The sequence below is a fragment of the Uranotaenia lowii genome, chromosome 2, assembly GCF_029784155.1.
Source record: "Uranotaenia lowii strain MFRU-FL chromosome 2, ASM2978415v1, whole genome shotgun sequence".
In the NCBI taxonomy this organism is placed as follows: Eukaryota; Metazoa; Arthropoda; class Insecta; order Diptera; family Culicidae; genus Uranotaenia; species Uranotaenia lowii.
Genome location: NC_073692.1, coordinates 91802270 through 91828982, shown reverse-complemented (window position 1 = coordinate 91828982; position 26713 = coordinate 91802270).

The following is a 26713-nucleotide window of genomic DNA, read 5'->3' as shown; positions in this document are numbered from 1 at the left end:
AAGCTGATCTCACTTCAAAGTGGAAAATTTGTGCTTATCTTCTTAGAGCAGATTTATCTGCCTACACGGGCAGAAAAAAGGGATAACAAGAGTAGTGGCTTAGGCCAGTCGAGTCGAGTCGAGGCGAGACACTCGTTCCCGAGCAGAAAGTTCCCTGCAGAGAGAGAGAAACACAGTCTGGAGGTCGAATCAGAGGCCAGGAAGGAAAACTAACCAGTTATGATGATGACTAACTTTTTCCTTTTGTTGTCGTCGTCGTTGTTCATCGGTCGGTCTGCCAGTGAAACGGAAACTTGCAGGCACAACAATGATTATGTCACATCAGGAGTTCAGGGGGAGGGCAAAGTGCTTTCGGGATCGGGGCTCCGACAACGACGACGCAAAGATGAGCTTTTCCTATAACCTACCTACTCTTTATGCATTCGCTCGGTCGAAGATCACTCAGCTGGTAGAAAACGAAAAATAGAAGCTTAAAACTAGAACAACAACAACAGCAACACCAAAGAGAGGATTTAAAACTGGTATATCATAACAGTGTCGTGTTTTTTTTTCTTGCACTTCCTTGCACTGACTCTAGCAGAACTTCTCATACAAAAGGCCCGGGAGAATTGGAAAACTAAAACTAGATCTCAAAGAGCATCAAAGAGATTTGTCAGCATTTGAGGGAAACCAAGCAGAACTTTTCATTTTGCTACTTTTTATTTCCAATGATAAGTGCAGCAATTGCAGCGAGTGCGATGCTTTTTCTTCGAAATGTTGTGTCACTTGCTGCGATAATGGTCTGATTATTGGAAGTGTGAAACCTCGTAATTGCACGAATCGACTCCAAGAATAGGAAGAACGTCAAAATTGTACCGAAACTCAACTTTTGAAAGTAAATACATTGTCTTTGGTGGGGTATTTTCAGGGTTATAAAAAACGGAAAATTTGAAAATTACAAGAAATTTTAAACAAATGGCAGCAATTTGGTAAAATCTTTCTCGTTGCAAATAATCGATATGTTTGTGAGGCAAACTGATTATCCCCCCGGAGCAGAACGCCCAATTAATCAAAAGTTACATATTTTCTAAAATAAAAGCTTTGAAGGTTACTTGAAAGTTATTGGCTGACAAAGAGAAACAATTGCCCGATTCTCTTAAGTGAATTATATGTACTCAATAATGAATTTTTATGTTGCAAACGAGGTTTATATGAACGTGGTAAGAGACTTTTTTTTTGAAAATTCACACGAGGGAACTAAATGTTAACAATAATGAACTTGAAAGTTGTGAAAATGCTTTATATGATTTATAATTACGTTGTAAGGGACTTGAGTCACAAAAAGGGCCCAAAGTGCAAAAAAGTACTCAAAACGGAATTTACTAAGTCACAAAAAGTGCATTGAAGTGCTTTCTTCCTGACTGGCTGGCTGCCTGGTTGGGCAAGTCCGCCTTCAGGTATGCTATAAAATCATATCACCACTTCGAGTTTTAGTTTCAGTTAGAACAACATCAAGGCGTGACCTTGTGGTAGCATGTTCGATTGTCACAACGAAGGTCGGGGTTTAATCCCGAAGCCGGACAAGATTGTTTTCAATAAGTAATTTGATTGATAGGAAATGTAGGATGTAGGTAATGTAGGAAAGAAGCAATCGAGCAACAAACAAATTAAACAAATATCGGCAAACAGCAATTTGTCGAGTTTGGAATTCGCTGAATTGGAATCATGGCGGTACCCATGTACTGAACTAGTACATAATCAAGTGTTAATGATATGAACTGATGAGTAACGTTATACAGACCCCGTTCGTTTTTGGCAACATGCCCGAACATTTTGTGTTGCCAAAATCGAATGTTGCCAAAATCGAACGGTTTTTTTCTGGAATTTTTTTTCTCCTATTTTTACAAAAAACTTTTTTTATTATCATTAACGTTATTTTAAGTCAATTTCCGACCATTTTTGGAATTTTTATAGTTTTTTTCTCATGTTTTCGATGCATTTTGAACTAATTTTGTTTTGTTTATAATCTTTGTTTTTCTTTGTCATTTTTGCTGTTTTTGTCATTCTTCATCGTTTTTAAGTTGATTTTATCATTTTTAATCTTTTGTTTGTATTTGTATTTGATTTTTTTTAAATTTTTATCTTTTTGTAATTTTTGAGTACTTTATAATTTAAAAAAAAAAATTGTTTTTGTTGTTGTATTCTATCACCATTTCTGAACCTGAAAACGAATTTTTGGTGTTTGTCAAAATTATATTGGTCCTGTTATAGAAAAAACTAAAAGGTAATGTCGCTGCTAAAAACCGTTCGATTTTGGCACATGTGCCAAAATCGGATGTTGCCAAAATCGAATGTTGCCAAAATCGAATGTTGCCAAAAACGAACGGGGTCTGTATTGAGATAGAAAGAGATTTATTTGCTCATTTTACGATTTTTTGAAAACTAAATGCAAAGGTCGTTAAAATCTGAATAAAAGTTCATTAGGACATGTTTTGGAATTCGAAAGTATCAATAAGAACTTAAATTTTCAGCTGCATAGAACGTACTTCAGATCAACGATGGAGCTGAGTTAGGTTTTTCCTTGAGAGATTTTTTCCATCTCTTGCTTAATTTTGAAACAAAAAACCTGAGAAGAATGGGCAATTTAGTTTATATACAAGGAGTAAAACACGAATAGTTCAACTAGCTGTTTTGTTTGTTAAAACATGAATGGTTGGGAATCGTCCTAATTTTCTTCCACAATTTATTTCAAATTGTTCAATGGATAAATGAATCATAAGTTTACTTTTTTTGCAATTGGCGTAAAGGATCAAAAATATGAAAAAAGTATGTGGGATAAGAATAGTACCACTATTGTTTATCTACAAAAATCAAAATAATTTCTAAAAATGTACTGTGTTAAAGTACATAACGAAGCTTAGTTCTTTAAAAAATGGGACACTTTCTTTTGATGATAGCTCATTTACTAGTATTTGGTCGTTCAAAATTTGACAGCATTTTGCTGCATGTGAAAATTACTATCAGACCTATTTTTTTTTCAAAGTTTTAAATTTACACGTTTCTGAGATATTTACGATGCCAAAGAAAAAGAAAAAAAACTATTCTGCACAGTTTCCTTAAAAATCCATCATTTTCAAATTGATAGCTGACAAAACCGTTGAATATTCAAAGAATTACTGGGTGTGAATTGTGGAAAAGTATTCAAACACTGTTAAAAATGTCCTCAAAGATCAAATCAAGCATTGGAGTGAAGCACATGATCGGCAACTACGGTTAAGGGTCATCAGGGAAGTCAAGTCTCATACCAGAGTTTTTAATTTTTAGTAAGCAAAATACTAAGTGTAGCTCGCTGAAATGTCAAAAAAAAAAAAATACTCCGGTAACCCGAAAGTGATGCCTAGTTAAGAGTCATTGGAACAAAAAGTTTTTGCAAGTTTCAGAGCTCGTAAGCTGTATAGCCGGTATCAAGGCAATGAGACAGGTGATTTTTGATGGGCGACAAAATTTACGAAAATCTCTATTTCAAACAAAATCCAGCGTTTGAATCCTATAACATGTCTGCTCGTGGCAAGGTCACTAGCAGAATAAAGTGTGTATATGCTGGTTGTTTTTTAATATAATATAATGATTTGTAATTACTCTGCACCTGTGGAAAAGTACAACAATTTTCAAAACGAAAGCTTTGGTTTTCGCTGTTTTTTTCTTTAAGAGACAAAAAAGAGTAATCTTGTATGTATCCTTCGCAACCTACGACCGATACCAACCAATAATACTTTAAGTTCGATCTCATGATGGTTTAACTCCATTATTGAAAGATTTTTCCAGCAGAAATTCCATTAAAAAAGCTTTTGAATGGCTCGTAAAAAATCAAGTTTTATTAATTTCGAAGCAGCTGTATCCACTACATTGCCCCTAGTTTCTTCAAAAAGAGAAGTAATTGATCTAAAACTATCAGAAATTGAAGAAGGATGATGCAGCCACCTTAAATACAGATTAGACGAAGTACAAGTTGGAAAAACGGATCAATATCATGACTGAACAAAGTGTACGCTGACCGATGGGAGATACCAAGAATAAAGTAAAAAAAAATTCTCACAAAAAACGATAATTTTTCATAAACTTTTTTTTTATGAATTATCGTAAGATTACCTTTTTTTCCTTCATAGAAAGTATTCCGATCAAACGAATGGGTTCTGAGATACACGCATTCGTAACTGTCCTATTTCTAATTGCACTTAGCTTTAATGCTTCTGTGGACTATAAGAATAGATAACTTTATTTTTAAGGCGTTTTTCAGTATTCCAAAGGTTTTAAAGGGGTTTTAAGATATTTTCCTTCAGCACTAAGGAATTTGACATTTGAGCGATAAAACCTTATCAAAGAAATGATGATACATAGATTCTAGGCTGAATTTGATTCCAAGGTACAGGCTTCTTATTCAAAAAGATTTTTTTTTTTTCAATAATTTAAACACTATTTAAACTTTGCAGTCGTAGATGGCATCACAATCTTGCTGTTTAACGGAATTGAAATCTATTTTCGACTATCCGGGATTAACAAAGGCGGGCTTTATGATTTTGGTCAAGAAATATGTTCTTGGTACCGCATGGGCGCCTTGAAAACTCTTAGATCACTTAATCAAATAATTACAATTGTATCAAGGATACTTAACATTGAATTTCTTGAACCGATAATAAGATTAATGTTGAACTTTTCGATAGAGCTTGATGGACCAGAATTGTGAGTTGAGATCAGCAGAAACTTGGGCTTCGGTGGTATATTCCTGAGATGGGGAGTTTTTTTTTCAAATCCAGAAAAGCTTTCTTCACCGTCCCGAGCAGACTTTTATGGCAAAATTATAGCAAATTTTGCTATCACGCCCTGAGAGCCGAACTTGCTCTCATTTTGCTTGACATAAGGTGGTACACAGCAAAAATGAGAGCAAAGATTTTCATACTTGGTTACCAAAGTGATGCCTAATTTTGCTAAAACTGAGAGCCGAACTACACCTCATTTTCCGAGAGCTTGGAGAGCACAATGATGCCAGTATAAGGCATCACATAATTTAGCCTGACATCAAAATTTGGCATTATTTTGCTTTCAAAATTTTAATTAAACTACAGCAAAACGAGGTATAATTTTGTTATCCCTGTTAAAAAATTGCTTTTTATTTTTGCTATGTTCTACCGTAAGTCAACCGAAATGAGAATGAATTTGCTGATCAAGGCGTGATAGCAAAATTCAATCTTACAATTTTTTGAGTATCCAGAGTCGCCTTCAGTTATGCAACGTGTGAGCAATTTACAGCGTATCGATAAAGACAATGCTTAGGTTTTATTTGATACGGTTAATCTGAAAAAAGTATTCAAGACAATAGTCCCTATATTTTTTGATAGAAGATTTTCAAAACAATACAATACCCGAGCGGACTTTTATGGCATAATGCTCGCGATATGATGAACATCGCTTTTTATGAATGCAATATAAAAGTGAATTTATTCATGGTTCAGACAAATAGCTAACATTTAAACGCCAATACATTACCGATTTTTCTGCAATAAAAGCTAAACAGCTGTTAATTTATCGTATACATTCAGGCGTTTCAGATGTGCGGTACATGACAGTACGCCTCTCTTTAATCGTTCGCTACTAGGAGCTCACTTTTCAAGACCAAACGGTGCGATTGATTTCCAAAAATTTCCGATCACCAAATCCTTCATGCCGGTATTTCTGGTTATAACCATGACGATTTTTGCAAAAACGACGTATCGAATAATTTTAGTAAAAGGAGCTCGCTCTTATCTAAAAGTCCTCGCCAGAAACGGAAGAGAGTGAGTTACATTGGAAAACATCTGTTCGGCGTTTTCAAATACTCTTAAATTGGTAACCTGGTCAAATGTTGAGGAAGCTAATTTTAGTTATCTTGTATGTCATGCTGTAAAATTTAAAAAAACTTCGTATTGGATACTTTTATTAAGCACATTTATCATCCATCTATTAAGTTGGAGAGGTACGAAATGTTGCAACCTCCGCTAAATAGAAATGTACCATGAATATCTCCCTCAGTATTTAGTGCAACTCCATATATAGGCGATATTCTTTAAACGCTGAAGTCTTATTTTATACATTGAGGCGTAACATGGCGACGTATAATGTATGTATCTATATCGTGTTCATATACAGTACTCGCTCATTAGTCGGACAGTCGGGACCGTCCTACCACCGAAAACGTCCGATTATCGAAGCTGTGTTGGAATAAACATTATTTTAATCGAATTTGGATTGTTTCGTTCTTGTCATTGAGATATTATAAGGAATTTTGCCAAAAATATGTAAAAAAATAAAGATTTAAATCACTTTTAAGAGCTACAACATGTTAAAAAACCTTACTGTCCCACCAAGCTATGAATAATGAACAGATTCGAGAAACGTGAAACAATCGACAGTAACAAAATTATGAAACATTTTGAAAGGTCTAATGAACAGTACTTATTTAATATGTAACGGGACTTTCAACAGTGCCTCAAAACATCTTATTACCAAGTAAGTACTGTAAAAAACAACGTATGGCTTTATAAATATCAGATGCAGTTATAATTAAGTTAAGGCGATATTCATAATTACAAATTTAAATCCACAAATTACCATTTCATGATTTTTTTGAGCCGTTAAAATGATTTACCCCTGCTGAGGCTGGAAAAAAAGCCATGAACGCGAACCTGGAAAAATGTATCTCTCCAATAAATCGACAATGCCATATCATTACATTTTGTAACATGATGAGGAACAGTTAAAAGTTGAACAGGGAACTAGTCACCCCGTTTTGTTTTTTTTTTAACTTCGATTCCTTCAAATTTGTCACGATGAAAAAGTCACTTCTGGAGAATCGAAATGAAAAAATATGTGAAGGTTTTTTGTTCTGAGGTCAGTTCAAGATTAATCCCAAACCATTCTCTATCCACTTCTCCATGTCTTATGTGGCAAGGAGGACGTTATCGGCGAAAAAACATATTCGACGTTCAGTTTCACAGTGAGTGTGCGAGCTCCTTTCATGACAATCGCGAGAAAAATTAATGTGTTCTTATCTTTATCATAACAAGTCATCATCCAACTTGGCATAAGCAGCGATTTAAATTAATAAACCCTTACCTGATTGAACGCACCAACTGCTTCCTGATAGCCATTTCAGCGGCATTCGGATTTGTCCTCATCACCTCTATGGTTTTGAAATCCGGCTGCATATTTGAGGACATTACAGGCAATGAAAAGTTTGCTACCAAATGTGATAACATCCACAACGGAACGAAACAAAGCAGTCTGTAAGGCAACAATACCAAACAAAAATTAAAAATCGGTATCGATTTTTGATTACGGCGAATGCGCCAAGACCTTTGTTTTGAGAAAAACGCATTTCAAGTTTCAGAAAATAAAATCAATTTTCTATTTAGCTGCGTACACCCAAAATTCAGCTTCTGTGCCAATGGCGTGTAGTCAATTTCATAGCATCATTGGTACAAGAAGATAACGCGACCGGCACTGATTCGATTTGCGCCCACCGGCATTAACCTCCCAGCGTAACCGAATTGCGTATGTCTGAATGAAACAAAATAAAAACGTTTTCGCGTCCCTCCCCATCGCATCACAAGCCGAAGAAGGATGGAAATAAATACCGGCCAACACCAGGCAGCCAGCGAACCGAGCACTGTGCGTGTGAATGTAGCAAAAGCAACAACAAAAACATCCTTCTAATTCAATCAACCGGCAAACACGGCTAAGCTGTGCGTGTGAATGTAGCAAAAGCAACAACAAAAACATTCCTTCAATTCACCGGCAAACAACACTGGCCAAGCTGCCCGGCTTTAGCAGCTGTGTATATGTAGCGTGTGTATGTAATAGCAGGCAGTAAGCAAAGCACAGTTCTCATTCAATGGGTTTCCCGTTCCTTCACTCCCGTTCCCTTTCCCGTTTCCATCTTAAGACAAAGGAATGCATTGAAAGGAGGCCAAACGCCGGGAAGCCGCCGTTGTAAGTTTTTTGTGATTGATCGGTAACAGAAACCCTATGACAAATATACCTCGTCCTGCATGAAGCTCGAATAGTACACTGGTTAGAATGTCGGACTGGCAAGACGAAACAATTGGTGATGTGAGTTCGATTCTCACTACAGCGCTGTGGTTTTAATTTTTATTTTCTTGTTTCTGGGATGAATTATCCAATAGGAAGGAAATCCCATAAAATGTTTTTCTTGTTTCGCTTGAATGTAGTGGTCATCATTTTGGTTGGGAGCCGAGTCCTTATGCCAGTTACGGTTTTTCAAACATACCGTCTTCGGCACAGTGCACATTTCAGAGCATTATCGGCACAGAGATTTGCTAAAAAGGCATTGGATTTTTGCAACCTCTTCTATGGGTGTACAATCATGTTCCTAAATAAGTCGCTAAAATGCTTTCAAATTGATTTAATTTCATCACCCGATCGATAAATATAGCTTTAACGTACTAATTACTCAAAAAAATTAATAAATATAACTGTGGGCCCTTTTACCACAGACTAGTGCTCTCATTTTGTTGATTCGCCAAATTGGAGCGCCCTTTTGAATTGCAGAATGACTGTTCGCCTTTTGGATCACTCATTAAAGAAGCAATATTCAAGCAAATTTCGGCTTGAAAGCGGGTCCAAATGATCACATTAAATCATTAGCACATTCAACGATCTTATAAATACTGATTTTTACATCTCCTCGTCCTGGAAAACAAATTTAAAAAACTTCAATGCCCTTTTGCTATCTCGAAATAACTATTGGCCCTTTTGTTCGCGACGAAATTTTGAGGGGAAATGGGCGAATGAACTGTGGGATTACACACTCATAAAAAAAGCTATTCGCCTTATTTAAAAAATTAAATTTAACTTCACTAAAACAAGAAAAATTAAAAGTAGATCATATTTTTGGATGTAAAATAAAGAGTTCAATGCATTAATGTGATAATCTGGATTTGTTTACAGTTGGCGCATTCGCCGTATTCAAAAAACGATACCGAAATATTATTTCCATATCAAAATCCGAAATAACCTGTAATTTTGCTAGCCGCTGTTCTCTGCGTCCTGACGTAACCTGCATCACCTAAAATATCAGTTCCGGAGGGCTCGTTGATCCAGGGAAGCACCGTGGGCTCTAATTGTCTGGCTGGGGGACTTTTTTTCGGGCGAGATGATCAAAACACGAACGAAAACGATAAACAAAACAACAAAACATAACAACTGACAATTTTTGTTTTTCTGCACTGGAATAATTCATTCTTCCATTTTTACGTGCAAAAAACTTTATATCTAGAGATTATTGAAATTCATGATAATCATAATAGCTTTCAGTAAAATTCAGTGAAATGGTTTACGACTTAAGAATTCTGTTACATTAAATGAAATTCGTGAATTCGTTTACGGTTTCAGAGTTCTGTTACATTAAATGAAATTTATTCTACTTCGGATTCAGCATCCTTCTACAACTATTCATTTTACTTAAGTGCGGCTAAACGCCTGAATGTATTTATTTTAAATATGCAAAGAATTCGTATCAAGAACAAAATTTGATAACGATCTTGAAAAACTGATGATGCAAGAGCAAAACAACATTTGTTATTCTACACTCTACAGCATCAAGTCTACACAAAGGCGATTAAAATGAGTAGTTATGTAATTTAACATAATTTGTTCTGGAGATTTTAAGTAAAATTTTAAAATCCTTTTATTCAAGCGTCAAAGTTTAATCAAGCTGGTTAGGATTATGCATATGCCATAAAGCAACGTATTCAACCAAGAAAACACAATTTTGATGAAAATTTACCGAGAAATTAAAGGGAAAATCTACCGTCCACACTAACCCCATAAAACGGGGTAAGTGAAGATATCTGCAGTCCATAACAATTTACTTGATAACTTTTCTCGCTTTGCGTCTATCAAGATCTTAACGGTAAAATTTATGGAACAATTATCATAAATGAAATTTGAAGTTTTCTGGACTTCGATATAAATTTTTTTAAAGTACGAGTTAATATTAACGTTTTTGCCTGTAGGTGGTCTAAATTGTTTTTTGTCGCATCAAAGTCTCCTCGGGGCGTGAAATTTTTAACGATTCGATGATACCTTAGTGATGCCTATTTTGGCCATCAACTTTCAAAATGCGCGAACTATGCCGGTTACGAACAGATTTGCTATTTGTATTCAGTTATGACTTAATAGACTCTTAATTTTTTTTTTGTATAGACTAAGTAGTTGAAATTTTTGAAAAGAAACTTAAAAAAGAAGTTTTAAGAATACTCTTTGAAAAACAATTTCAATTCACATTATTGATGATCAAGTTAGAAAACGTTTGATAATCTATATTTTTAAATAAAATTTACCAGGTTGGAAATTTCTGTGTGTGGCTGCACCTTCCTGAAATGATACGTCTTTTTTTTTTCAAACTCAAAATTATGTTGTTCCGGTAATTGTTCCGGAACGTCAAAATTTTGCGGCGTGTTCGTTGGTTGCTGTTCCGGTTCAAGGAGAACTAGCAACAAAGGAGTTTTTCTATTTCATAAGGTCGAACTCAGTTTTGCTCCCTTATTGCAAGGAGGAAACAGGAAACTTAACTTTAAGTTCATAGAATCGAACTATGTTTTGAACCTCGATCAAACTTAATTTTGAGTTGGAAAAAAGGAGCGTGGAAGTTCAGTTTTATGAACCAAATTTGGCGTATTTTTGGCTTCTTAACAGTTATTCAAACCCGTTGAGATTGATTATTGAAATGTTTCAATTTTTTTCTCCAATCTATTTTTCTTCTGGGCCGATCTCCTTTGCATTGAATGTTCTATACCAGCACTACTACTTTAAAAAGAATCCCATCTCATGTTCCAATGTGCAAGCCAATATAACAATAGCAGCGACTCAACTGTTTAAATTAGTCGAATAGAAGAGATGAAGAGGATTATATAAGTAAGTAGGTGTAACTTCAGTTTTGGCCTCAGGTTTGTATTTTACATTTAAAAAAAAATGACACCTCATTTATGCCTAGTTTTGCTATCAATTCAAATTCTACACCAAATTTTGCTTCAAGTTTGCTGTTGAAACCTAAATGTGGTCTCGGTTTGCTCTCAAATAAAAATATCTGACACCTTAATTATGCCCTGTTTTGCTCTCGTATAAAATTGAACAGCAAAACATGCCATCAGTTTGCTGTTGACACCTTATTATGGTCTCAGTTTGCTATCAATTTGGGCATCAAAGTCTGCTCGGGGTGAACTCCAACAAAATTGTGTTTGAAAACTACCAAAGAATAATGAATATGGGCCTTATTAAACTTAATTTGGTTTTAACTGCAAGATAGTGCTGACAACTATGACATTAATCTGGAAAAGTGCGGTATAGGCACTAAAAAAAAATTTCAGATTACCAATTTTTTTCTGATTCAAAATTAACTCAAAACGTTTGTTTCATCATTTCACATTATGGTATTGAATAAATTAAGCAGTTTGATGATCAATAACGCCTCAAATGTTAAATACCTTAGTGCTAGAGGAAAATAAAGCGGACCAATGTCAAAATCTAGTTGACATGCGGATGGTTTTGCAAGCCAGCTGTACTGATTTTGAACTGAAAAATAATTCCTTGTTTAATAACTTTTTTTCTACCACGGTAGATTTTTATCATCTCATTGTGTTTTTATCTTGCCTCATCAAGATCTTTCGAACTGTGTATTGCATATCCATGTACAATGGAAACCAAGTTTCATACGTGTTTGGCGCCAGTTTTCTTTGATTCTAAAATTAATAGCACTTTTTCGTATATTCCTAAAAAATATTAAACAAATTCAAATTTGCTTTTTTCTTCCTTAAGCTTTCAACAATTCCTGCTCGAGAATGTTTAGTTTTTCCGATTAGGCTGGAACAAATAAATATAAATTTCATATTATGTTGCCTCCCCCCCTCCCCCCTTTCATATTTCCCAAAAAAAAACCTAAGGGGGAATAATAAAAGTTTTAGGTATTTATTTGATGTTAATGTCGAAAAAAAAGTCAAATATCCAAAAAATGCTATTTGTTCCAGCCTTTATTTCTTTAGCATAGTCTCTCATCAGCTTTTTTTAAATTTTTATTTGTTCTGGAACTGCCTTTTCTATTTTAAATTATCAAAACTCCTTTTTCAAGATGGTTTTATAAATTTAATCAACTTTAATTTATTTTTTTTTCGCGTTATAATTTTCCACAGCTCAAATATTAAGGAAGAGCCTCACATTTCCAAAATATACAAATTGCTTTAAAAAAAAATAGTCAACTTAGTCAACCTTAATTCAAAAAAAAAAACAGTTTTGAAGCTGTTTATGTGTTTTTCATTAATTTAACAATTGTTTATTTTTTTAAAAGAACCCTATTGCACATTTATTTTTCACTTATTTCTCAAAAATTTCACTTTCAATTTTCATTTCATTTACATTGTTTTTGGATATATGCTATTTAAAGCTTACGAATATTTTTTGTCAAAGCTACTCCTTCGCATCTTATTGATTTTTATAGTTTCACCTCTACAGTTCGAAAACTCATTTAGGCACGAGTTTAAGTAGTACTTACGAGGTCTATTTTCTATATTGACAAAATTGGCTTTAATGTAAAGAAACGGATTATACAAGTTCGTATATCAATAAATTAAAATCACCATGTGTGTGGGGTAAACTGCACACTCTCTAGGACACACCTTGCACTAGAACTTGAAATTTCGTATAAGATAAATAAATATTATGTTTCTACACCATCCATACCTATTGTAGATTTGATTTGCAGTCAAGAATCTTATTTAACCAAGTTTTTCATTCAAAAATCACCAGAAATATAAAGATAGCCAAAAAAATACTTCGGGCGATAAAATTGCTTGGTTTTTGCACTATATTCTTTATGAACGAAACACGTCCTTTTTAAAAATTTCTCATTGTACTCAGAAGTTTTATTTTGAAATGATTTCAACCTTTTTTGAAAAACTGGCTTTATCGCAAACTTATATAAAAAAAGAAAATTTTGATTGAACAAAAATAACACAAGACAACGCACTTTTTTTTCGAAGTGGGGTGATTTGCCAATCGTTGTCCCCTTACCCATTGCAATGGGTATTTGCATTGTTGCACGGAATGACTTAAATTGTCAATAATTCATTGGAATGTTTACAAATGAGATGAGGCTTTTTACGATATTTTCTGCTGTAAAATGTGCATCCAACAACCTTTTTAGTTTTTCTTGTTTTTTTTTGCGCGATTTTTGTGCTAATTTTTAAACGAAACCTTAAGATTCCTTCTACATGAAATAAGGTTTTACGTCAGAATAATACATTTTGCATATCGGTTTTCCTAACGAAAAGTTTGTTGAACAATTTTAACACCATTATTTTGGAAAAAAATTACAATCTATACCTAACCAGAGAAAATATCGGATCGTGCAACAATTGGTCCGCTCAATCTCCTTCTGTCCCATTGTTGTACATAAGTCCGCTGCAAGATTTGTATGGAAATATTAAATTTCATAATTTATATACCTCCAAACATTTTATTTGGTTGTTTAAACGTGTTTTGAATTGTACAGGAAATGAAAATTTTCATCAAAAAATCACCCGAAATGTTTTGAAAGTTTGAAAACGCATTTTTTTTTATTTTTGAAATTTTTATGGATTTTGGAATACATTTCATGTGAACAAAAAATCATGTACCGCAGGAATAATATCCGTTGTCATACACAAAAAAAAATGAATAAATAAATTGTAGTGTTTTTGATAGCTTATTTGATAGCTGCTTATCCGTAGGATGAAAATAAAAAAAATCAATTAACTGCTTTGAATAGCCAGTAAGTTTGTTGATTTTTACAACCTTCGCAAAAAAAAATTCATGAAATAATTGAATGCTCCAGCTAGCAAGGCATGAAATTTTACAATACTTTTCAATGGATTTGAATTTTTCATTTTGAAATGGTTATAAACTTTTTCCCGAAATAGTTTGCTTCTTCTCATGCCGGCAATAAATTAAGCTTAAAAATAAATATCTAATCAAAGACAAACTTCATTTCAAGCTTATTTGAATTTTCTGGATGATTTCGTATGCAAAAATTTCTTTTTGCATACAAATTTCCATACACAATTTAACACGTCCGTTGATTACATTCAACTGAAGAAAAAACTCGGGTTGTCTTTTAATATGACAAGTTTATTTTGCTAAATATGTGGATATTTACGTTCAACTATTAATTTAAGTAATTACTGGGCTCTTATAAACTGTTTTCCATTCAGAATTTTCAAAATTTATGCACTCAATGTTGATTTTCAATAATTGAACCTTTATTCAAATATTTTTTATCGGATTTATTTTGAAATCCTTCATTCCGAGCCTTCACTCATCATTTTATGCAAAGAATCTAAAGATTGTTTTAAAAAAACTGTGTTTCTCAAATTTCGAGACAATAAATCTTAAAGAACTGTACTTAATGTCAACAGCTAACCTTGTTTTAGATTATAATATTGTCAAAATATTGTATGTATGTATGTATGTAGAAAATCCACCATGGGTGCACGGATTCACCGCAGTTTCGCCAACGTATGCGCTAACTTGCATCCTTTAGATTTTTTGTTCGGCCAATCTTCAGTGCAAATTACCACATACCCGACACCATGGCTTCGAGTGAACTGTCATGAAATGAAAATGTTTCGTGTAGGTGTATGTCTTATTTGTAGAACGAGCAAACAGTTTCGCAACCGTATAAAATTCAAAACATATTTAGAGTTAAGAATCTACGACAGGTATTCCGCATACGTGTAGATACCTGCCCAGCTGGCAACTGTTTGTACGTTCTTATATAATATATTCTTTAAATGCAATAATTGAACATATAGTGAAATAATCGTACCTTCTTACCAATCTTACCTCAAGACACTTGAAGCTTACCTATATCCATACTGATTACCACCTGATCTAAAACACTGTTGTGCTATGAAACCAATCCGCATTTCTTCTTCAGCACACGTTCAAACTCTGAATTCTTCTCTTGATACTTAGGGTACGGCCACCATTCAAACAGGCATGCACGCACTCCCGCCAAACGCGATATTATAAAGGACAAATTAGGCTTTCCGCACCACGCGCAACACAAACTCTACGAGCTAGTTATCAACAACCGAATTGCAGTTACGACCGGAGTAACCATGCATTCAAGAAAACCTCGCCCCGCCTGGCTCTTTGGAAGCGATTGAACATTGCTCTTCTAATCGCATTTTGACCTTTACGTCATAGTAGGCCGTAAGCGTGTCACATCATATTTTCACTTCGTATCATTAATTTATTTACAACCAGCTTCAGATACTTTCCAACTACCACCAGTCGCGCATTTTCGTCGCATCACAGCAAGCTGTTCGGAAATTCAAAACTGCTTGTAAATTTCGGGCACCTCTCCGCTTATGATTCCCTCTTTACGTAGTTTCCGTTATAGACACTATAATTTCATATAGTCTGGCAAAGAGAACGACGGGAGCCAATCGAACTGTCATTCGCGGGAGCCAATCGAGCAAACTTTCTAAATATTAGAAAATCATGGTTGAAGTATTGTGATTCACAAAGCTTTTCTGGTATTTTGATAACAAAAACTAAAGTTATTTGGCATCATTTTCACTATTTTTTCACCTATAAATCATAATATATTTTTCAAAAGCGTTTTCTAGTTTAAGTGATAAAAATTGCACGTTATTGACGAATCTGAGGAACTATTTTTTATTTTGCAACTAGAGAGAGTTATGAAGAGCTTGAACATTATCGTTGAATGCTCGATTGGCTCCGCGCGAATGACAGTTCGATTGGCTCCCGTCATCCTCTTTGCCAGACTATATGAAATTATAGTGTCTATAGTTTCCGTAGCCATGATTCTTCTTAAGCCATACATATTTTGCCGTGGGCAATTTTTCTTTCAAATTTTCTATATAATTTATTAATGTCACCAATTTATAGCATCCTTTTTCACTTGCCAAAATAGGCTGGGAAGTATTCCCTTCACAATTCCCCTTGGCCACACCATTACAATAACACCCTTTTTTCACACACGGCTTGACGAAAAAAAAACGCCACCGCCACTTTTTCTTAAATTTCTTTTTTCACATAATTTTTAAGGGCTTTTTCCTCACAAAACATTCTTATGCAAAACAACCATTTCATCAGAATAATAACAAATTTCACTGTTTCCTTTGCAAGCGATTATCACGAAATTCACTACGTATTATACGATAACGCAGCTACCGGGAAATGCGTCTGTTCGAGAGTGAATGTAAAAAAAAAAAAAAAATTAAATATTTAAATCTCCAGAAATCAGTACAGTGAATCAACCACTCTAAACACAGTTTTTCCTGATTTCAAGAAGCACTCAGGCGCTATGGGTTATCAAACGTTGAATCACAAAGCAGTGGAAAAATGCGGAAAACTGCGCCCCTCTTTTAATTTTTGCGGCAGGAACGAAACAAAGTGTGCTTAAAAAGATTTGCAAATCGAATTTAATCAAAAACAAGTTCTAATTCTCGAGCATTAAAAATATGCTGGGCGAAGATGATTTGCTGGTGTTTCGCCAAAAGGTGTGAGGACCATAATATTGTCAAAATATTGTACACCAGAAAAACTTTGACTCTAAATCCCAAAAATTTTAAAGTGGAAGCAATTTTCTCAGAAATTTAAATCTGACGTAAAGCTTTACCGGAGACAATTGAGTGAAGCTTTATTTGGCTCTTATTATTCAGAAAAATAAACAGTCATTACTTCGTGAAACTTAATTTGATCAAAACAGTTTTTCAGCCGGAAAATTGTTGGGAAAGATTACAATGTGCAATGAATGTATCTTGAAGATTGATGAAATGCTAGAGTGGTTACATACATTACAAATAATCCCACTATCATGAAAAAGATATTCAAAATAAATTTCGAAAAGATATATTCAATAAATCAGACGAACAATCTGAAACTTTGGGCATGGTTGAGTCTATTTTTATGCTTTAAATTGATATTCATTATGTGAAAATCGATCGACTTCCAAGTGAGTCCTAAAGAAATTATTTTATAAAATCACATCTTCTTCATAGGGGTAACGGTTGGCAAAACAGATCGCGTCCTTTTATCCTTTCAACTGTAAATAGGCACTTGAAAAAATGTTTTAAATACTTTTTAGTGCATTCTATGGAATTTGAATGACACAAAACTTTATGTTGTTAGGACATATCCAGAAAAAAAACTCAAAACTGGGCAAATAAGGTCAAATAACACTTTACTCAGATGGCTCCGGTTAAATTCAGCGGCAGATTTGACTTCTGAACAAATTTCACGTGTGATAAATGCTAATCCAAACTCTCAAATCGGCGGACTCGTGTTTTTTTTCTATTTTGGGTTCGAATTGTCCCATTGTGCATTGGGCGGTTTATATGGAAAACCCCCCCCCCCCCCCCCCCTCAAAAGGGCCGTCTTCAAATTGGATTTTATTTGAACTAGAAGTTCTCATAATAAGCTCCCGTATCAAATATTAGCCTCTTTAACCACATGGTGGCTGGGCCATTAGAATGTTTTTAAAATGTGCAACCATTGGAAAAAAACGGACAACATTAGATACGATATAAAATTTTCATGTGCAACTATTGGGCACAGACTAGCTCTTTCAAATGATTTTTTGAGTTTTTATGTAACTTTTTTCGAACACTTGAACTTTTGGATCATGTTGACCAATCCTGTATGAGCGCAATCGACAAAAAAATCTGTGAATTCGGTTGAAATTACTAAGATACAGCATAAAAATCAAAATCTTGTGCTTAGCTGTGCAACGATTGGCAAATCATCCTATTAAGGATCTAAGAGCTAAGTTTAACTAATTTATGTGCGCTGATTTCAAATATGCTTTTTTCCTATCAGGTCTAGTTCTCATGTTTTTATTTTTTCTAATTCCCCGAAAACTGGAATTGTGCAATCATATCATCTTGGGCAATGCACGTTTCAGAACAAAAACTAGCAAACAAACAAATGGAAGCCAAAGCTATTTTTTTTTTGGTTTCATTAAAACATAAAAGTACCTTCATACCGCTTGATAAACTTTCAAATCAAACACATATTTGACTCAAAAATCAACATACTTTTCTGTATTTCAAGAAACATTAAACAAATTTAAATTTGCTTCTTCACGTATTAAAAGGTAAGAAAATTAATGAAAAAAATACTCAAAGTAAAGACGCCTGAGAAAGTGCCTGGGAAAAGAACAACATGCATCGTAGGTAGGTGTAGGTATGTGGCAAGGTGGAACGAACCGCAAGAAAGCCCCTTGCCGTGTTTTAGAGATGGCGCATCCTTTCGCAAAAGCTTGTTGTGTTGGTAAGTGCTCGGCTCGTGTGTGCTCATTTGTTTGTCTATGCTCGAGTTCAAACAAAATCGTTGCTCGCTGATACACACAAACACACCCACAGCAACCGAAGAACCCCCCATTGAAATTGTTTTCTTGTGGGTGGAAACTAACCGAGAATAATGATTTATTGCTCCCGGGACGTTAATGTCGCGTAACGCGCGATTAATCCGCTGGGAAAACAAGCATTTAGTATAATGGGTAGGTGGAATGTGTCGTGGCCTCGAGGAGCAAATGAATGAAAATATTATGCATGTTATCATTCATCAATCGTAGATTCTTCGCCGCTTTCACATTGCTTGACAAATGGGGCTTGTTGCCGGGAGCCTTGGGGATTATGACCAGATCTTACTTTCGTGTCTTTATATTTATGCCATATTGAGAAACCGACAATTTTCTATTACGATCGGTTCCTTCCTTAAAAACTTAAAGCAACAAAACGTTCAACCTGTTTATCAGTTGTAGACTGAAATTTATGAAATAAAATTGAAAGATTTAGAATTTAGAAATTTAGAAAGAACATCTTGAAAAACAGCTCTTAGGATGGGGATAATACTTAAAACATTGGAGCTTAACTGACATTAACTGCAGGAAATTTATATTTCAAAAAGCGTAACGTAGCACATTAGAGGCAACAAAGAAATCTAGGCCGTCAAACACATTCTAAATAAAATTAATTAGAAATTAAAATTCCATTTGAAAACTTTAAAAATATTTCCTATCAATCTGCTCTGGACGTTTTTTTCCCAATTTAATCTTGCCCCTGTTAATCGAACCGGAAGTCTCCAAATTAGTAATTAAACAAAATGCCAGCACATTCTGGGATCCAATTATTCCTGATAAATTATGGAAACCTCTCGCGGATATTCGATCCCATCATTTATAGCTCATTAATCGCTTCACCACCAGCACAGGGCTCTGGTTTTGACCGCCCGAAAGAAAATATTCCATTTCCGCGCTTAATAATTGTCAAGCTTTCGCTTGGGCTTGTTGCCTGCCCATTTTCCCAGCACCGACTTTACCCTGTTTTCTCTCGATTAACGTCCCGAAAATTGACGAAAACCACCATTGTACACCGATAGCTTGGCTTGGCGCATAATTTGTATGTTTCAGCAGGAGGACTCAAACCGCCACACGTTCAGCACGTTATATAATGTGAAGGCCCTGGCGGACACTTTTGGGGTCAATTTAATGTTAAAGCTGGTTAAAGGTGATGAAATCAGAGACAGACAACCCTTCAACTATGTATGTATCCTCCACGCCGCGAGGTGGGGAATCATATTATTCATCGATTATTGCTCGTCACACGTTTGGGGTGTTGAACCTCGAACTTCATCACATTTGAACAAATTGTCCAGTGCTGGTGACAGCTTAACTGTCAATGGTCATCATTGATTTAAAGCTTAAATCAATGAGTTTTGAGGAGCTTACCTTAGAGCTGTTTAGTCATAACAATTGTCTTCTAGAATGGAAAATTTTATGTTTTAGATTTCAAAATGTCTAATCGAAATCACTCAAAAGAATCAATTATTGAAAAACAGATCTTTTGATTCCTGTTTTAAACTATAAAGTTGAATGAAGCTTTTCTATTTCATCGAATGTATATATGATTGAATATCTCTGGACTGATATACAAACTAACTTAGAAAGCTTTAATTGTGACTTCTGAAATGATTGTGAACTATTTTCCAAAAAATGACAAAAATGACAAAAACGACAAAAATGACAAAAATGAAAAAATGGACAAAAATGACAAAATGACAAAAATGGCAAAAAAGACATGTAATTTCCTTAAAATCATGCATTTAAGAAATGGAAATAGAAGGATTTTATACGAAAGTAAATTGGTAATGCATTAAGATGAGCTTTAAAAAATACTCAGAAACACATTTTTTTGCAACTGAAAGTGATCTTGCCTCGGGTGGTCATTATGGTCTTATTTCTAATATGTTAAGAAGACCTCACAGATAGATGATAGGTTTTTGGAATAAATAAAAAAAAACAGAAATATTGGCAAGCCATCTGTTTTTTCCATGGTTTAAATTTCAAAGTTAATCGGTGATCACTATAATTGTCGGTATCCGGATTTGAAAAATTAGTTGTATTATGAGACCCGTGAATATTGCAAAATTTAGAACTTGAATCATTGTTAAACTGGATTTTAAGGTTTCATATATAACTATTGCCAACGATTAAGATATCAAGAAATAATTTTACAGTTCTTTTGGTGTTTTAAATGTTAATAAATAGAAATTATTTTGCTGACAACATCTGCAAGCTTAATTGTGAGTTTCGTTTTCGGAAAGCAAGATTGGCGTTTTGTTTAAAGACAAACTGATTGTTTTCAGGTAAAGTAGTTTTTCTGTGAAGAAATTGTTATATTACGCTTTTTCTTAGAGTTAAAATAACACAATGAGGGATTTTTGAAGTAAATCAAAGTGTCATTTTTCATTTCTTCAAATATTATATTGTACAGTAGTTATAAGGTCAAAAAATTTCGCCGCGAATATGGCAAAACCGTGAATTTAGTGAAACTTTAAATTGAAATGGAAAACGTATTTTTATTGTATTAAATCAATTATTTATAATATTTTCAAAAGTGAAAACGTTTTGTATCAATGAATTTTGATCAAAAGATGTAATTATCGAAGTTTATTAAACGCAAATAATCGATTTCAGTTTTTTTTGGAAAATTTTCCACGCAATAAGCTATGTAACGTAATACTAACCACAATTCCGTTTTTTGGAAAGGTTCTTCGTAATCTAAACTAAATATATCTTCTATATTGACAAAAACAATTCTGTACCTGGTTCGTAATATTCTTTCTACCCATAATTTAACATCTTCGTTTGCAAAACACGACCTCAATCGATGTTCATTCGTAACAATTTGATGACAAGTATCGCACAAATCATTATCCAAATTTCCAATATTGTATTCAGAAAGTTTGTTTTTGTTGGGTATCAGATTATTCAACAATAAATATAAACTTGATCGATCAGTGGACATTAAGAAAGAATATCCCACGATTTTCCAAAATGAGCTTCATGTTACGAGAGGAAAAATTTCTTCTATTTTGAGCTTGATTGTATGGCCGAAGACAAGTGATCCATATAATTGTTTTGTAGTTTCAATTTCAGGGCTGTTTTGGGATGCTGCGCTTTTGAAATCCATTTTTCGTCAGTCTTTCTAGATGGTTTAATTTCAATAAGAAATCTTCATTTGAAGGAGGAACTAGTATGTTTCTTACAAACAATGCATTGCATTTTTCTTCTGGATCAATCAATCTCAAGCCTCCTTGATCTATGTCTAAATATAGTTGGTTCATTTCTACTTTCTACTTATTTTTCCATATAAATTGTCCAACTGGTGACTTAATTTTGGCATGGTGTATATTTTTGGGAGGGTAAATCTGTGCTATGTACCAAAGCTTGAACAGGACAAACATATTTATATACAAAACTTTTTCTAATAAACTCAAAATCCTGAAATTGTTTAGCGATGTCCTATGAGAAATGTCGACAATCAGTTTTCCATAATTTCGGTCAACATTTTCGTCCCAAGTTTTTTTTTAAATTTGTTTTTATGCTACGACCGGATGTTTTTCATTAAATATTTTTGGCTTTTTCGGTCTTTTTAGTATATCAAACAACTTTGTTTTGAAATACCCGACGTTTCGACCAGTTTTGGTGGTCTTTTTCAAGGGAATTATCAGTCTGTTGTTCTTGTCAGTGTCGTTGGATAAAAACGACACTGACAAGAACAACAGACTGATAATTCCCTTGAAAAAGACCACCAAAACTGGTCGAAACGTCGGGTATTTCAAAACAAAGTTGTTTGATATACTAAAAAGACCGAAAAAGCCAAAAATGTTTTTTTTAAAGTTCTCTCCAAGTTCATTCAAATCATTTGTTTCTGGGATAAGAAACGGGCCACCAGAGTAATTATTAAGGCGAAGAAAACGAGATTTTTTTTTAAATTAAGCTGTATTTTAGAATACTTTGAGAAAGATTGATTATCGTTAAAACAACATCAAACTCCTCAGAGTTTCTCCGAAACATATTAATGTCATCGGCGAAAGCTATAACTCTAAGGAACTTATCAAAAGTAACTTCCTCGAGTATGATCCCATCAATTTTCCGAATAAGTGGCTCTTTGTACAGGGCAAATAAAAACACACTAAGGGGACAGCCTTGTCGTACAGAAGATTGAATTCGTATTTCCCGAACAAAAAATCCGTTATATAGAACCTTGGAGAAAGCTTGGCTATAAAGTCGTTGAATACAGGATATGAACATGTCAGGAAAACCAAATTTCACAAGTACTTTCCAAAGAAAATTAGGATCTACAGAATCGAAAGCCTTGGCAAACTGAGCAAAATACCTTGAAATTTTTTTATTTTCTATTGCTTTTGCCATTACTTGACGGATGTCCTTCAAATTACTAGTACACGATCGTCCTGGAACACAAACGCTTTGTTCTCTATCAATTAATTTATCTATTAATAGTTGAAATCGATTTGCTTGAACTCTAGTGAAGGGTTTATAATCTGTATTAAGTAAATATATAGGTCTTAAATTATTTATATCAAAAGATTTTTCTTTTTTAGGAATCAAGGTGATAATATCATCATTAAATTCTTTAGGGGGTGTAGAACTTCCATTGAGGTATCGATTAAAAACATATTGTAAGTAAAATTTGAACATTTCAAAATGGCTTGTATAGAACTCGTACGTCAATTCGTTCGGACCTGGCGATTTTTTCTTATTACATTCCTTTAATGTGGAAAAAAATTCTCCCTCAGTAATCGTCTAAAGGAAATCAGATTTTTCTTATTTTCAGTGATCATATCTCCATTTTGCTCAACACGTAAACCAAAGGAAGCAACCCGGTGTATTGTTTTTGATAGTTGAAAAATAGTAATTTTCTCGCCTTCAGCCAAAATATTCGATGATCTTTGCTCTCCGAGATTTTTCAAACGATTCTGTTCAAAGTCTAAAAATTTAGATTTCACAATTGTTATTTCGTCATAAAGAATTTCTCCCTCAGATTTCCTTCTAGATAAACTATACAATTCATTCATAAGTGTTATTTTGCAGCTCTATTTGTCTGATTCATTTTCCAACTTTGAGTTGTGTTAAAACTATTTACTTTAGTTTTAAAATATTAAGTCCACCAAGCACAACGATCCTGCCAGTACAGATTGGAAAATTTAATTCTTTCATACTCAGCCTTTAAACGCTCTATTACATTATTTTGCGACAAAAAGAAAGGATTAATTTTCCAATGTCCTCTTCCGTGGGTAAGTTATTACTTTTCATATTCATTTTTAGAAGAACATAGTGATGATCAGAAAATGTTACTGGTACTGTAGAACATTGCGAAACTTGTGATAAAAATACTTGAATTTTTTTTAAATTGAACCGCAACATCAACCAAATTTTAAAAAAACAAACTAAATTTTTGAAGCCATTGCACAATGGGGGAAAAAGTGTACAAACCGCGAAGAAATTCAATATCTTTCGTGCTACATGACCAAAATCTATGAAAATATACTTTCCTTTTGTGAAAATTTCCGGAAAATCGATTAGACATAGTTTCAAACTCCGTACAAGCTTACGAAAGGAGATATAGTGCTTTTTTAACCCCTAATTCCCCTATATTTTGTAAACATTCCAGGAAAACACTGATTCGAACCAGAGAATTTTGAACGAAAACAGACCTATCGTGTGTAATTTTTTCTGAGAAATCGAATGAAGGCTGTTCTGGCCACCGCACGCTTCAGAAAATGGAGTTATGGCTGTTTTTACCCTCAATTCCCCTATATTTTTCAATTATTTCAGAAAAAAGCAAATTCGAACTTGAAAATTTTGAACCAAATGGGTTGTATCTTGTGTGATTTTTTGCGAGAAATTGAATGAATGTTGTTTGAGCCCCCGCACGCTTTGGAAAATGGAGTTATGGCTGTTTTACCCTCAATTCCCCTCAATTTTTCAAATTGTTAATAAAATGCATGTTCGGACTTGAAAATTTTGAATCTTTTGGGACGTATCTTGTGTAATTTTTTCTGAGGAATCCAAAAAAGGCTGTTTGAGCCACCGCACGCTTTGGAAAATGAAGTTATGGCTGTTTTTACCCTCAATTCCCCTACATTTTTCAATAATTTAAGAAAAAAGCATGTTCGGACTTGAAAAATTTGAACCAATTGGAATGAATCCTATGTGATTTTTTCCGAGGAATTCAACGAAGCCTATTTGAGCCACCGCACGAATAAGGAACAGGAGTTATTGCTGTTTTACCCTCAATTGCCCAACATTTTTGAAATAGCTCAAAAAAAGCATGTTGAAACCAGAAAATTATGAACCAAAAGTAAAGTATTTTGTGGAGTTTTTTCCGAGGAATCGAATGAAGGCTGTTTGAGCCACCGCACGCTTCGGAAAATGAAGTTATGGCTGTTTTACCTTCAATTCCCCTACATTTTTCAAACTGTTTAGAAAACGCATGTTCGGACTTGAAAATTTTGAATCTTTTGGGACGTATCTTGTGTGATTTTTTCCGAGGAATCCAATGGAGCCTGTTTGAGCCACCGCACGCTTTGGAAAATGGAGTTATGGCTGTTTTTACCCTCAATTCCCCTACAGTTTTAAATGGTTTAAGAAAAAATCATGTTCGGACTTGAAAATTTTGAACCAAATGGGTTGTATCTCATGAAATTTTTCCAAGGAATCCAACGAAGCCTATTTGAGCCACCGCACGGATTGGAAACATAAGTTATGGCTGTTTTACCCTCAATTTCCCTACATTTTTCAAATAGCTCAGAAAAAGCATGTTCGGACTCGAAAATTTTGAACCAAATGGAACGTATCATGTGTGATTTTTTTTGGGGAATGCAACGAAGCCTATTTGACACACCGCACACATCGGAAACAGGAGTTATGGCTGTTTTACCCTCAATTCCCTTTCAATTTTTCAAAAAGTTCAGAAAAACCATGATCGGACTTGAAAATTTTGAACTAAACGAGACTTATCTTATGCAATTTTTTCCGAGGAATTCAATGAAGCCTGTTTGAGCCACTGCACGCTTTGAAATAGTGAGTTATTGCTGTTTTTACCCTCGATTCCCCTACTTTTTTCAATGATTTCAGAAAAATGTAGGGGAATTGAGGGTAAAAACAGCAATAACTCACTAATTCAAAGCGTGCGGTGGCTCAAACAGACTCCATTGGATTCCTCGGAAAAATTGCATAAGATAAGTCTCAATCAGCTCAAAATTTTCAAGTCCGATCATGATTTTTCTGAACTTTTTGAAAAAAATGAAAGGGAATTGAGGGTAAAACAGTCATAACTCGTGTTTCCGATGTGTGCGGTGTGTCAAATAGGCTTCATTGCATTCCCCGAAAAAAATCACACATGATACGTTCCATTTGGTTCAAAATTTTCAAGTCCGAACGTGCTTTTTCAGAGCTATTTGAAAAATGTAGGGAAATTGAGGGTAAAACAGCCATAACTTGTTTCCAATCCGTGCGGTGGCTCAAATAGGCTTCGTTGGATTCCTTGGAAAAAAATACATGAGATACAACCCATTTGGTTCAAAGTTTTTCTGAAACCATTGAAAACTGTAGGGGAATTGAGGGTAAAAACAGCCATAACTCCATTTTCCAAAGCGTGCGGTGGCTCAAACAGGCTCCATTGGATTTCTCGGAAAAAATAACACAAGATACGTCCCAAAAGATTCAAAATTTTCAAGTCCGAACATGCGTTTTCTTAACAATTTGAAAAATGTAGGGGAATTGAAGGTAAAACAGCCATAACTTTATTTTCCGAAGCGTGCGGTGGCTCAAACAGCCTTCATTCGATTACTCGGAAAAAACTCCACAAAATACTTTACTTTTGGTTCATAATTATCTGGTTTCAACATGCTTTTTTTGAGCTATTTCAAAAATGTTGGGCAATTGAGGGTAAAACAGCCATAACTCCTGTTCCTCATCCGTGCGGTGGCTCAAATAGGCTTCGTTGGATTTCTTGGAAAAAATCACATAGGATTCATTCCAATTGGTTCAAATTTTTCAAGTCCGAACATGCTTTTTTCTTAAATTATTGAAAAATGTAGGGGAATTGAGGGTAAAAACAGCCATAACTTCATTTTCCGAAGCGTGCGGTGGCTCAAACAGCCTTTTTTGGATTCCTCGGAAAAAATTACACAAGATACGTCCCAAAAGATCACAAACTTTCAAGTCCGAACATGCTTTTCCTTAACAATTTGAAAAATTGAGGGGAGTTTAGGGTAAAACAGCCATAACTCCATTTTCCAAAGCGTG